Below are 13,484 nucleotides of genomic sequence, written 5' to 3'. Positions count from 1 at the left end.
GTTCAAGGGCCAATTGTACTTAAATAATTGGCTTGAAAATAAAAATGTAAATAGTAGTTCAATGTGAACATCGGCAAAGTCTGCAGATTCTGGTGTTCCATCAACTTAGAACTATGATGTACCTTACACACACTGTCACAGAAAAACACCCCCATGTCAGACACACCCAACTACTTTTGGCCTGTGTCTACAAGAAAGCTAATATATTTTCTGGGTTCCTGTTTTGGTTTGAATCATGTCTTACCTAAAAAAGATACATTGAAGTCCCAATCCCCTGTACAACAGAATGTGAATTTATTTGGAAATAGGGTCATTGCAGGTGTAACTAATTAAGATAGGTCATACTGGAGTGTGCTAATACAATTCTATTAGTCCATTCTCATGCTGCTAATAAAGACATATCCAAGACTGGGTAATTTATAAAGGGAAGAGATGTAATTGACTCACAGTTCTGCATGGCTGGGGAGACCTCACAATCATGTTAGAAGGCAAGGAGGAGCAAAACGATGTCTTACATGGCAGCAGGCAAGAGGGCATATGCAGGGGAACTCTCCTTGATAAAACCACCAGATCTCATGAGACTTATTCACTATCACGAGAACAGCATGGGAAAACCCTGCCCCCATGATTCAATTACTTCTCACCATGTCCCTCCCACAACACATGGGGATTATGGAAGCTAGAATTCAAAATGAGATTTGGGTGGGGACACAGCTAAACCATATCAACGGTCATGTGAAGATACAGGGACACAAGGAGAACTCCATGTGAAGATGAAGGCACGATTGGAGTCATGCAGCTGCTGAAACAGCAAGGATTAGCAGCAACCCAGAGCCTGGCCCTGCCAACACCATGATTTCAGACTTCTGGCCTCCAAAATTGTGAGACAACACAATTCTGCTGTTTTAGGCCACCCAGTTTCACCCTAGGAAACACACACAGTCCCTTTTTGTTATTCTATGGGAGGGTCTGGGAAGGTCCTGTTTACAGATGGTGACAACTTGCTGTGGGATAGAAATGAGTCTGCAGAGGAGAGAGCTGGCCTTGCAGGTTGAGCTTCTGGAATGCTCAGATGGAGTTTGAAGGATCGAAAATCTTTGTGACTTGGGGCAGAGAAATTGATATTGACTTTTTGGTTAAACTGTTATTTTTCATTAAAAGTTTGCTCAATAGACAGTTCATGGCCCTTGAGTGGAACATGGGGAAGCAGTGCTTTTCAGAGGGCTCAGGCTGATGCAGGGCCCAGCACCTTTGCCCTCATCTTGCTCAGATGCTGCCTGGTGCAGCTGTTAGCTTGTTCTGCCTCTGCAGGGGAAGGAACATACTCCAGGGCTGGTACCCTCCTATCTCCCTCTCTGTATGCCACAGAGTGCTATGCACTTAATAGGTGCTCAGCAAATGTGTGGCGAATCAGATGCATGGGGCATAAAGTATAAAAATCATGATCTGCTCAAACACTCCTAGTGAAGTACCTGTTGAATTAGCACTCAAATCCATTGATTTCTGAATTATTATTACTGCTGTATTACCAATTCCCCATTTGACCTGAGAATAATCCTGTTTTTCCTTTTGAGTCATTCAGAGTATTGTATTTGCATAAAGCTAAACTACCTGACTTTATCTTCCTGGCAATTCCACGAGGTAGTGTGGTGGGTTTGATTACCCCACAGCTGAGAGACTGAGCCAAGTGTGGGATCTGAGCACTGACTGGCAAGGAAAGCTGCAAGGGGCATGGGCTGAGAGTTGGAAGAAGATGGTTCTAGACTTGCTCACTGGATGTGCAAGTGACTTCACCCCACAACAGGGTATCAGAGGCACCAACCTGTTAAATGAAGTCATCAACAGCTTAACCATACTGCATAGGACTCTTCAACCTGCTATCTCCCCACTGTGGTAGACAGAAAAGTGCCACTGAGATTCCCCATTTCTGTGGTCAGTAGAGACCCTCCCCTCCCCACCCCACAACTGACAGCTCCTTCAAGGTCAGCTTCAACTGAGTCACATCAGGGGTCTGAGAGAGGCACAGGCATCAGAGGCCTGGTCATTTTGTCCTGATGGGAAATTCACACTCCAAAGCTTCCAAGGCTTTTGAGGGCCTGCATGACAGACTAAATTCAGCTTCTGCCTCTTCTCAGTCCTACTTCCTCCCCTTCCTTTCAGAGGTATTGATCCCTAACAACATCTCACAGACCAAACTCCATCCTAGCATCTGCATCCAGAAGGCACAACTTGCGACACCAAGTGTATTAGCCTGTTCTCACACTGCTAATAAAGACATACCTGAGACTGGTAATTTATAAATGAAAGAGGTTTAATGGACCCACAGTTCCACATGGCTGGGGAGGCCTCAGAATCATGGCGGAAGGCAAAGGAGAAGGAAAGTCACGTCTTACATGGAGGCAGGCATGAGAGCATGTACAGGGGAACTGCCCTTTATAAAACCTTTGGATCTCGTAAGACTTATTCACTATCACAAGAACAGCATGGGAAAGGAAAGGCCCACCCCATGATTCAAATACCTCCCTCCAGGTCTTTCCCACGACGTGTGGGGACTAAGGGAGCTACAATTCAAGATGAGATTTGGGTGGGGACACAGCCAAACTATATCACCAAGTCTCTCCTCTGCAGACTTTTTCAAAAGTTGTGATTAAATAGATATAGCATAAAATGTACCATTGTAACCATTTTTAAGTATACAGTTCAGTGGCATTAAGTGCATTCCCATTGTTCTGCAACCATCACCACCATCCATCTCCAGAACTTTTTCATCTTCCCAAATGGAAATGACACACTCACTAAACAACAACTCCCCATTCTCCCCTCCCCCTGGTCCCTGGTAACTTCTTTTCTACTTTCTGTCTTCATTATTTTTCCCATTCTAGATATCTCATATAAGTGGAATCATAACAGTGTTTGCCCTTTTGTGACTAGTTTATTTTTTCTAGCATGTCTTCAAGGTTCATCCATGTTGTAGCATGTGTCACTGTTTCCTTCTTTGTAAAGTCTGGATAACAATTCCACATGTGTACTTACCACATTTTGTTTATTCATGCCCCCATCAGTGCATCACTGGACACTTGGGTTGCTTCTGCTTTTCAGCTATTGTAAATAATGCTGTGCAGTCTTATTTCATCTCATGCCAATTACCTACCGCCTTATACAGATGGGCCTTCCTAGCCTCCTTCAGGATGACGAAGAACTAAGAGGAAAGGCAGGCATATTCAGAGTTTCCCAATCATGTGATCAAGAGGGGCAATTGTTCCAGCCCCTCACTGCCTCAAAGTGATTAGCTGGGCAGTGTCCTAAGACCAGATATAGGCAAACAGACAAGGCAATATTTGCTTTCCAAGGAGTAAAAACAGTTCACAAGATGCACAGGCGAATGGCAGAAAAGCCCTGGGCCAATCCAGGAAAGATTCATGCTCCTGCATCCTTTCTCTTTCTGGGGTCTCTTTCTCCACAACACTGTCTGTGATATTCCTTGGAGGTGTAAACAGGAGGTGAGAATCCTACTCTGGGCTTTGCCTTGTCCTGCATCCCAGTCTACACTAGCCAGGGAGAGCCCAGGAAGGTTGATATGTTACAAATAATAATCCCTGTCCTGAAAAATAATGATTGAATGCAGTCATGCAACAGCAGCTTTTTGGATACCTAATGTGTGCTAGGCTCAGTGCTAGGCATATGCCACCTAGCCATTGAGGTCACCCTTCCAAGAGCCGAGAAACCCCCAGTGTAGGTCTCCAAATATAATGGGGCAGTCCCAACCAAGCACAAGACAAGTGCCCAAGGGCGCTGTGCTCTCTGGGATGTGAACTCTGCTCCTGCTCTGAAGACCTGCGCTCCTTGACTTTCAGGACAGTTCCCCATCCATCCATGCATCCATCCATTCATTCCACAGTTGTCTTCTTATCTGCCAGATGCTGCTCTGAGGAAGCAAATGCCTGTCCAAGAATGGTGAAGAATGCTGCCCAAGTGGATAAAAAATGCACACATGCACACACATGCACACACACACACAGAATGAGAAATATTGCTCAGTGATGAAGATGTGCCCTCATCTCAAAACTATAAAATAGAGCCTCTGACCAACTCCAGTAGGAGGAGAAGCACACCTCATGCCCTGCCCGCTCCGGGTCAACAGTCAGCAGGTGTGGGAGTGCTATCTCTGGCTGCTCTCTCAGTAGGAGACCTTCGGTCGATCAGCCATGAGTCAGTCCCTACCTTCAAAGGGCCCCTTAACTGCATCTCTTAGCACCAAGTGGCCCCTAATGAAGATTCGAGGCCACCCATCCAAACAGGATCTTAGCTGTCAGTTGTCACTCAGGAAGGAAAAATTCCAACCTGAGGGCATGTGTGCTCTCCGTCTATGCCAGACAGCTCGCTGCCTGTCATAAGCCAGATATGATGTATAGGAATAATAAGGCCCGTTGAATTACCCATTACGTGCTGTCAGCAAATCACATGATTTCTTTTTTAATATTGCAAGTATCTGGCCCCTGGAAAATGATGATGATGCTATCTCCACTCGGCTAGATGATAAACAGAGTTCCTGTGCCAGGGAGCCACCGCCCCTCCTCCAGGATTGTCTCAGAAAAGGCAAAGAAGGATGGGGAGAGGCTCCTGTGGTTTTGAGCTTCAAGTCCCATCTTTATCTGGCACAAACGCCCCTACATTGCACCTCCCTCCAGCCAATGTTCCCTGGCTTTCCTGACAGCATGGCTGAGGCATAAATGCCACTTCCTCTGAGTGACCTTCCCTGACTGCCCTACCTAAACAAGCACCTTGCACTGTTGGCCCTCCAAGCACCTGCTTTTTCATTCCCAGCATTACACCTGTTTGCTTGCTTAATGCATCACTTATTAAACAATAAGCTCTGTGAGGGCTGTCTTGTTAATTATTCAACCCATAGTGCCTAGCACATTGTAAGGCACATAGTTTGACCCCAGTAACCATTTGTTAAGTAACTTAATACTCAGTAAACACTGCTTGACAGATCCACACTTCTTAGAACAGTCAGTGCTTCTCAAACTTCATCGTGCATCAGATCACCTAGAGGGTGTGTTAAGCCACAGATTACTAGACCCCACCCCCACTTTCTGGTGCAGTAGGTTTGGGTGGGGCCTGTGGATTTACATCTCCAACAACATCCAAGGTGATGACAATGTTTCTGGTACAGGGGCCCAACTTTGAGAATTACATCCCTGAGAACTGCTCATAAATGCAGACACTCACTTCCTGCTTTCCTGCCTTCTGGGCGTATTTATTAGAGCTGTCCATGTGACTATAAGTGACAGATGCAAAACTGGGTTCTTCAGATCCAGTTTGTCCAAACTGAATAAAAGTATTCTTATCCCTAATAGTGCGAAGGTAACTTGAGGCCAGTAGAGGCAAAGTGAGGTGAGTTGCTCAGCAAGTCCTGGCAGATACAGCACAGAACTCTACGTACCAGATACACAGTTTCCTGTTCCAATCACTGAGCTGCACTTTTCTGACACCAACTGTAGAAATGAGTTGGCTTCCAAGTGGCTTATTAGAGAACAAATTATTCCCTGTTTTTCTACTCTTTCCATGTGAGTTAATCTGCAAGTCTAAAGTCCAAGCAGGTGCCAGAGTTATTCCTGCAACTGGCACCAAATTGCATTCAGAAAGCACAATTAGTACTTCGTTAATGTGCCTCAGAATGGGATAATCTACATTTTACCCAAAGGCAGCCTCCATCCCCACTGCATTTTACCCTAATGTGCCAACATACAGGTTGCCTGGCTAACGGGGCCTTTGCACATCCCACCATTTGCCAGGCGACAGTCCTTACCTCTTCAGTGGAGCAGAGGAGGAAAGACCCACCCTCTGCAGTTCAGGATCCAAGAAGCACTCTCTATTATTATTATTATTATTATTATTATTATTCCTCTTCCTCTCCCTCTTCCTCTTCCTCTTCCTCTTCTTCTTCTTCTTCCTCTTCCTCTTCTTCCTCTTCTTCTCCTTCTTCTTCTTCCTCTTCTTCCTCTTCCTCTTCTTCTTTTCCTCCTCCTCTTCCCCCTCCTCCTTCTCCTCCTCCTCCTCCTTCTTCCTCTTTTTCCTCCTCCTCCTCTTTCTTCTCCTTTCTCTTCCTCTTCCCCTTCCTTCTTCCTTCCTTCCTTCCTTCTTTCCTTCCTTCCTTCCTGTTCCTTCCCTGCTTAAACTATTCAATCCACAAACCATTAGGGAGACCTAGAAGAGCAGGCACCTGTGCCAGAGCAGAGGGGAGATGCAGTGGCCCACGGAGGTGTTGGAGACCAACAGTATATCGAGGCTGAGGCTGTGACAGAGGCATGAGAGGGTGGCCAGGGCTAAACCCGGCATGGTGTGTGAGACTCCACGGAGATGAGGAGCTTGGGCAGCATGAGACAATGAGCATGGAGTGTGGAGACCTAAGGAGTTGGGAGGGCTTCTGCCTTAAGGCAGAGGACAGCCCAGCGCAGGCTAGAGACAAAATTGCATGAGGAGGGCATCCATGCCAGGAAGGAGTGATGGCAGCAATGGAAGATTGGTTACACTTAGGGAGATTTATCAATTAAGGAAATATGTTCAAGATGACTAGAGCCAGGATTCCTGCTGGCAGAGAGGGGAGTCACAAATATAAAAAGGAAAAACAAAACCTAAAGTGAATACTGAGGTGTTAGAATTTATAGTATATATGTGAACTTGGGATTTTTAATAAATAGATAAATAAATATGTAAATATGAATGCAACTTTATATGTACACATACCTATATGTAAACATACATGTATATATTTCTTCACTCTGTCCCCCAAGAGGGCCTGAGGGACACTCCAACACCAGTGAGCACACCTAACCTTCTGGATCTGGATTTCTAAACAGTATTCTTCTCTGCAAGGAACGAGGACTCTCCAGGCTGGTGCAGGAAAGTACGAGATGAGCCTGGAATGTCTCGTTGTGCCAGAAGTAAGGACGTGCTCAAAGTGTGAAGGGAAGATGAGAAAAGCACACAGAAGCCAGCCTGGAGGGACTTCTACTGGCCAACTCGGAGGCAAACAGAGCAAAAATAAATAAATAATGAAGATCATAGGTTGCAATCCATTGAACAAGATATAAAACCCTGAGCTCATACCGATAAAAATAGATAAGTGAACAAGGCTGGTCTACAAATATCTCCACACATGATTACTTACAAAGAGGAAAAGAGAGCTTAATGGTGGAGATGCCTGGCAGACACGACCGCAAGCAAGTGATCAAAGTCAGCATCCCTCATTCCCAGACAAAACAGAATCGTGTGCCGCCTGATAGGATGCGATGAGAAGTTTCTGTGAAACTCTTGCCAAAGATGCATGGTCTGAAATTAATCGTGAGGAAACGTCCTACAAAGCCAAAGTGAGGGGCATGCATCAAAACAGTTGGCCTGTAGTCTTCAATAGCATCCAGATCCCAAGCATTAAGTAAAGACTGGGGAACTATTCCAAATGGAAGGACACTATAGAGACGAGACAAGTAAATACAGTGTGGGGTCTTGGACTGGATCCTTTTGCCATAAAGATTTTTCCTGGGGCAACTGGCACAACTTAAATGGGGGCTGAGGATTCAATCAGTTCCTTTCCTGCCTTTGATGGTTGTCCTCCAATCACATAAGAGCATGTCTTTGTTGATAGGATACATAAACTAAAGTATTCACGGGTGATCGACTTCAGCAACATACTCTGAAATAGTTCTGCAAAAAGAACGATGTTTTGCTGTACTTACAGCTCGTCATGAATGAGATTGTTTCAACAACACCATTTAAGAAGCTATCACTGTGATGCCCAGCAAAAGGCTTCAGTCTCCTTCAGCCCACATTATCTGGCCATGCTTGCAATGAGCTCAGTCTGCTTAGAGATGCTGAGTGAGTCAGCATCACACCTCGATGCTGAGGTCATCACAGTCATGCCAGCCATCTAAAATATCCTGCATGGAAGAGGGAATTGAGGGGGAGACTGGTGGACTCCATGCCCTTCTGGAGCCCTGCATTGATTTCAGGAAGGATTCAGGCCACAAGAATTGGGAAGATAGACGTCTCCATCACGTGGGCATTGGGTCTGTCATCACAAGAGCAATGTCCCGACTTCCGGTCTCATGTCTGGCCCTCGCAGGGGCTCTGCTCTCAGGAGTATACCCTGAGAAGCTTCTGCCTCCTCCTCTTCCATGTGAGGAAGGCTGGCAGAGCAGAGCTGTCTATCCTGGAGCATGGGTTGAAAGAAAGGGCGTGTTCCTCTCAGGGCTTGGAGCTCCTGCCTAGGACAAGAAGCCCTTCCAAGGACAAGAAGCCTCTTCCTGTGTAGTTCTGAGTCTACATGTGTCACCATAGTGCAAACACAGCAAAGAAAGACTCATGTGCACCCAGGAAAGCACGGCAAGGGTAGTGAAGGATCTGAAAACCATGTCATGAGAAGTGAAATCAGGTGAGAGGAGCATCTGTCTTCAAGTACGTGAGGGGGTGGCTCATGGGAGACATTAGACCTATCTTATATAGCTCCAGATTACAAAATAAAACCAACAGTGGGCAATGGAAGGAAGTGTAGTTCAGCCCCACATAAGGATGGAACTTTCCAACACTGGCTCTGTCCAAAATGTCCCAGGTAGCCCACAAAGCCTGAGACCCTAGAAGTGAGCAAGCAGACCCTGAAAGATCACCTGCAAGGGCTGCTGCAACAATGTTAAGACCAGACTATCCTGATGTAGATCAACTTCAGCATCTAGGAAAAGGAGCCAGAAATTCAATGAGCAGAGCAAAAATGGAGAATATTGGGCTTTGCTTATGCCAACAAGATGGCCCAACAAACCAGCACAGCCTCTCTCTCCCCAGCAACACACCATCTGCCACCCAGCCCAACATTTCCAACATCCAATGTGAATAAGTGTCAAATGCCATGGTCAGGGTTTCTAAGAAATGCCCAGAACTTCATGGTACCTTGAATACCTTACATATGGGACTCAGCGTTCCCAGATTCCTGTGCCTCACCATCGGCACCACAGAGGTTGCCCTTAAGTCCAGCTTGACCACAGATCGACCTGTTTATAGCAAAAGGACCCAGTCTAAAGTCCTCTGGCCTCTTGAAAAGGTGAGATGGGACATCAGCATGATGAACCTTTAGCCTTATCCTTCCATCATCAGTTTCCCTTACTTCCACCCTTGACCCTCCATCCCTTCCACATCATACAGGTGAGCAAGAAGCAGGCCTAAGTGGAACAGAAAAGCCTTTCTCTCCTTCTCTCCTTCCCATGTCACTAAGAGTTGATGATGAAGACAAAAGGTCATCTCAACCCCTGGAGAGAAACAGTAAGGTGCTCTGAGTCTAGTTATCATCACGATTCACTTGGAGGCAAGGATAAAACCAATACTGAATGCTTTAGACTTTTCCCTACGGAAAGTTGTAATCCACTGAAGGGTCTGTCATATACGTATATACTGTATGGTTTCAAATTTGCATTCATTGTTCCCACTGAACTTAATAAAAGAAGGAGACATGGTGATTTTAAGACAGAGAAGGGGGCTTTCCTGTAGCACATGGAGAAGATGTTAGAGCTTATTGAGTCGTCATATGGGACACATTATTCCCCAGGGGCCTGAATAAAGAATCAGAGCAGTGAGATCTTATTCAGCATTTGATGTTTCAATTTCCCAAGGAACATTCTGCCTGTTGAATTTGCAGCTTGGAGGCAATGCTAAGCAGACCCATTGGCCAACCCCTCCCATCTCCACACTCCCACTAAGAGTTTTAAGGAAGACCAGTTAAGATTTATTACACATTTTTATTATTCAACATACATCTCACTCAGATCCATTTGCACAAGTCACTTTTACAGAACTCATGTATTCACATCACATATTGTTAGCAACTTCATTTTAGTTTCTCAAAGTTTACCTAGTAGAAAAGTCCAAAGTTGAGAACAACTGACAATCAGATATAGAAATATATATTTTTTTATTTCTGAAAACTCTGCTTACTTTACTTAGCTGTTGTTTCTGCTGCACTGCATGTTGCATGGTACTGATAACCCCTCTCTGTGGCATCATCTGCCCATGGTGGAAAAGCCAGCAAACCTGCCCTGGGCAAAAGCAGGCACAAGGAGACAATGTGCTGGACTGGCCGTCCCAAGACCTGGCATCCATGTTGGCTCCACTGCTAACTCACTAGGAACCTTGGGAAAATCCCCTTCAACTCCTCTGCCACGGAAATCTGATCTGTTCTATTTACTTCACAGAGTAATGGGGAAGAAATATCAAGATAATGGATGTGAAAGTGCTCAGAAAAATAGGAAGTGCCTTCAACCTATAAAGTTAAGCCTCTGTCATTAGGATCAGGTTTAGAAAATGAGGTCTGAACACAGGGCTATAAAGCAGACGGGTTCTGAGACACGCCTAGCTCAGTTCCTCATTTTACAGGTGAGAGCACCATGGGATACATGTCACAGCTACTCACAGGACAGTGGTGGGGCCAGTCAGGTTTGGATGGGACACTAGAAGCCCCAACCCATACTCAGATGCCCACCCAGTGGCCATGTGGCTGCCACTTGATTATCTTTGTAGACAAGGAGCTCACCTCCTCAAAGGCAGCCCCTTTCACCTTTGAAAGGCTTAGGTGCTTAGGAAACTTTACCAAAACATGAGGAAGAGGAAGAAATTATGGTGGCCTTTTCTCTTCCAATCATTGGTGTCATTGATGCTAAAACAGCCCCACAGACTGCATCTACCCCCTTTCCTATACAATGTACATTGAGTCCACATGTGTTCCCTATGACACTTTTCTTCTCCAGCCTGTGCATCCCTACTTTCCTGGTTCCCACCTCACTTCGGTCTGTGTCATCCTGGTTACCCTGCAATCAACATACTTGAATTTGTCCAGAAATGGCTCCCAGCTCCTCTCCCAGGTGGCCATCTTGTCTTTGGCTGTTGACAACCTGGATGTTCAGGAACTCATCTGTCACCTTCCTTTTGAGCAGCTACTGTCCACAGCTCATTAATTCCACAGTAAGCCTGGGTGTCAGGCCTGGACAAGGAGAGCTCCACCTGCTCCTCGTACATGGTTGATACCTAGCAGAAGACAACGACCTTGGAACGACCAGGAAGGTGGACCCAGAGTCTGAGGCTTGGCTGGGGCACTGGTCAGGGGCTCCCACTCCAGCAAGGAAGCCCCCTACACATGTACAAGGCATAAAGAGAGTCCTGTTGCCATGGTGACTGTCAGGCAGCCTACCCTGCCTGAAGCCTGTGAGGAAAAGGCTCTGGGAAGGATCGTAGTGAGATGCAGGAATTCACCCACAACCACTACCAACTATCCAGGGGCATTTACTGAATCAAGCAGTGCCTGGGCTGTTTCAGTTGTGGTCCAGAGAGGAGGATGGGGCAGGGCTGGCGTAATCCATTCCACAGGAGGGAAGGAGGCCTTCAAGGGCGTGTGTGTGTGTGTGTGCATCTGTGCATGTGTGTGTGCATGTTTGTGTGTGTGCAACTGTGTGTGCACCTGTGCATGTGTGTGTGCGCATGTTTGTGTGCATGTGTGTGTGCTTGTGTGTGCATGTGTGTGTACCTGTGCTTGTGTGTGTGGGCATATGTGTGTTGGCACACTGAACTGACACAGCATTGTTTTCTCCTTGGGCAAAGCCTCTTGCTTCAGGCGCCACTGTGACATGAAGCATCTTGGAGCAGCTAGGGGGATATGAGTGAGGCTGAGGGAGTCATTCCTCCTCCGTGCCTCCAAAGCGCTCTGCCCACTCCTCCATTAACACTAATTACATTGTGCTTTAATTCTCTGTTTACACTTCTGGCTCTCCCACCAGAGCAGCTCCAGTGCAGGGGCTGCATCTTGTTTTTATATCCCTGATTCCTAGGACCATTCTTGACATATAGTAGGTGTTCATTAAGGGTTGCCTGAATAAACAAATGAATCTCTGCCAAGGACAGAATCAGAGTGTTCTGACTTAAAATGGCAGCATGCAAGATTGAGGTTCAAATCTCACAACAGCTTTGTGCAGCTTCTGCCATGTGTAGGATACTGTGCTGGGCATACGGCCTCATCTTCAGGGACATCACATTCAGTGACAGGGACAAGGCAGAGGGCCGTCCATCATATTTGTAGGCACAAATACCCAATTACCCAACATATTTGTAGGCTCATTACAAATTGTCTTTATTAACCAGTCATTCCTTCATAGGACTGTAGAAAGCCTTTCTTTGTTGACCTGTTTCCTGTCACTGTCAATACTTGAATGTGATGACAATGTAACTCTTTTAAAAGATTTCATAATTCAAAATTTTCACAAATTCAGACCAAGCTTCCATAAATTAGTCTGAATTAAAGGAGTTTGATTGTACTAGGTTGACCCATATGAAATTGGTGCTATTCGACCATTTTTTACCTAAAAAATGACAGTTTTATATGGTTCAATCTAATACTTTTCTGGTGCCCATTTCCAAGGAACTAAAAGCATTCTTTATTTCCATGCTTTCCTCCTATGGTATTTTAAAGATAAAAGTAGAAGAGTGGGATTGACTGCCACAGCCCCCAACCACCTGCCCCTCAGTTCACAAGTACAGAAACTGCAGACCTGGTGGGCACGAACTTAGCAGCCAGAGATGGGTGATGAGTGCCAGGCAATGACAGAGCTGTGAGAGGAACCCAGAAGACCCACCACCAGGGTGCCTGCTTGATAGGTTACCAAGGAAAGGCCTGGCCTTATTTCATGTTTACTTAGTTGTTTCTAATTTATGTACAGTCCAACTACTCTTTTTGATGCATAGGTTTATGCATTTTGACAAATGCACAGACTTGTGTAACTGCAATGAAGATAGAAAACAGTTCCATCATTGGTCAGTTTGTTGTTTGTTTGTTGTTTTTAAATAATCTCTTTTATCTTATCTGGTTCCTTTTTTATTTCATATCCACTTTAGTGGAGACACACAACTGAAAACTGAGTCCATTTCTTGTAATAGCCTCATCAGATTTATCCAGCCTTTAAGTCCTATTTGACATTTCAAAGCAAGCGAAGAAGGGAAAGGAAGCAGTAGGATGAGATTTGGCACCAAGTTACATTGAGAGAAGAGCAGTGTTTTGCTCTAGATTCCCCATCTCTGATCAGAAGGACATACCAGCCAGGGAGGGAAGCCTGTGAGGATAAACTTTGCCATGCATTCCAGGTGCACTCCTGAAGAATTATGCCTAATTCCAATTCTATCAAAGAGTCTATCAATCTCTGTTTCTGCTGGTCACCAAACGTTGCCTCCTCTCCTCCCACCCATGCATTCCCTAGAGTTTCAAGTAAGCAGAAAATTGATCAAATCACTTGTAAATAAACTTAAATATAATGGACAAATTACTATTATTTAGGGAAACTTTTTAAATGTTTTATATGAATAAATATCTTTCCGAAATAATGGTTTTAAACCATAATGGATGGAATTTGTACATTCACATCAGGGTTGCTCTTTGAAACATTTCTGTGGGATGTTAT

The 13,484-nt window shown here is 45.3% G+C and overlaps 1 long non-coding RNA gene across 1 annotated transcript in view; it reads right to left on the bottom strand.

Moving 5' to 3' along the window:
- The window catches only part of LOC129040539 (uncharacterized), a 38,062-nt gene that overhangs the window by 10,377 nt on the left and 14,201 nt on the right, over window positions 1–13,484 (bottom strand). Inside the window, exons 2-5 of the long non-coding RNA XR_008503664.1 lie at window positions 13,123–13,279; window positions 10,866–11,067; window positions 9,982–10,082; window positions 7,175–7,360 (exon numbers count right to left, since the gene is read on the bottom strand). This is a non-coding gene — a long non-coding RNA (uncharacterized LOC129040539). The remainder of the gene's footprint in view (window positions 1–7,174; window positions 7,361–9,981; window positions 10,083–10,865; window positions 11,068–13,122; window positions 13,280–13,484) is intronic.

Source organism: Pongo pygmaeus, chromosome 6 (genome assembly GCF_028885625.2).
Source record: "Pongo pygmaeus isolate AG05252 chromosome 6, NHGRI_mPonPyg2-v2.0_pri, whole genome shotgun sequence".
Lineage (NCBI taxonomy): Eukaryota > Metazoa > Chordata > Mammalia > Primates > Hominidae > Pongo > Pongo pygmaeus.
Note: the sequence above shows the minus strand (reverse complement) of the source record. Positions and strands in the feature narration are given on the sequence as shown.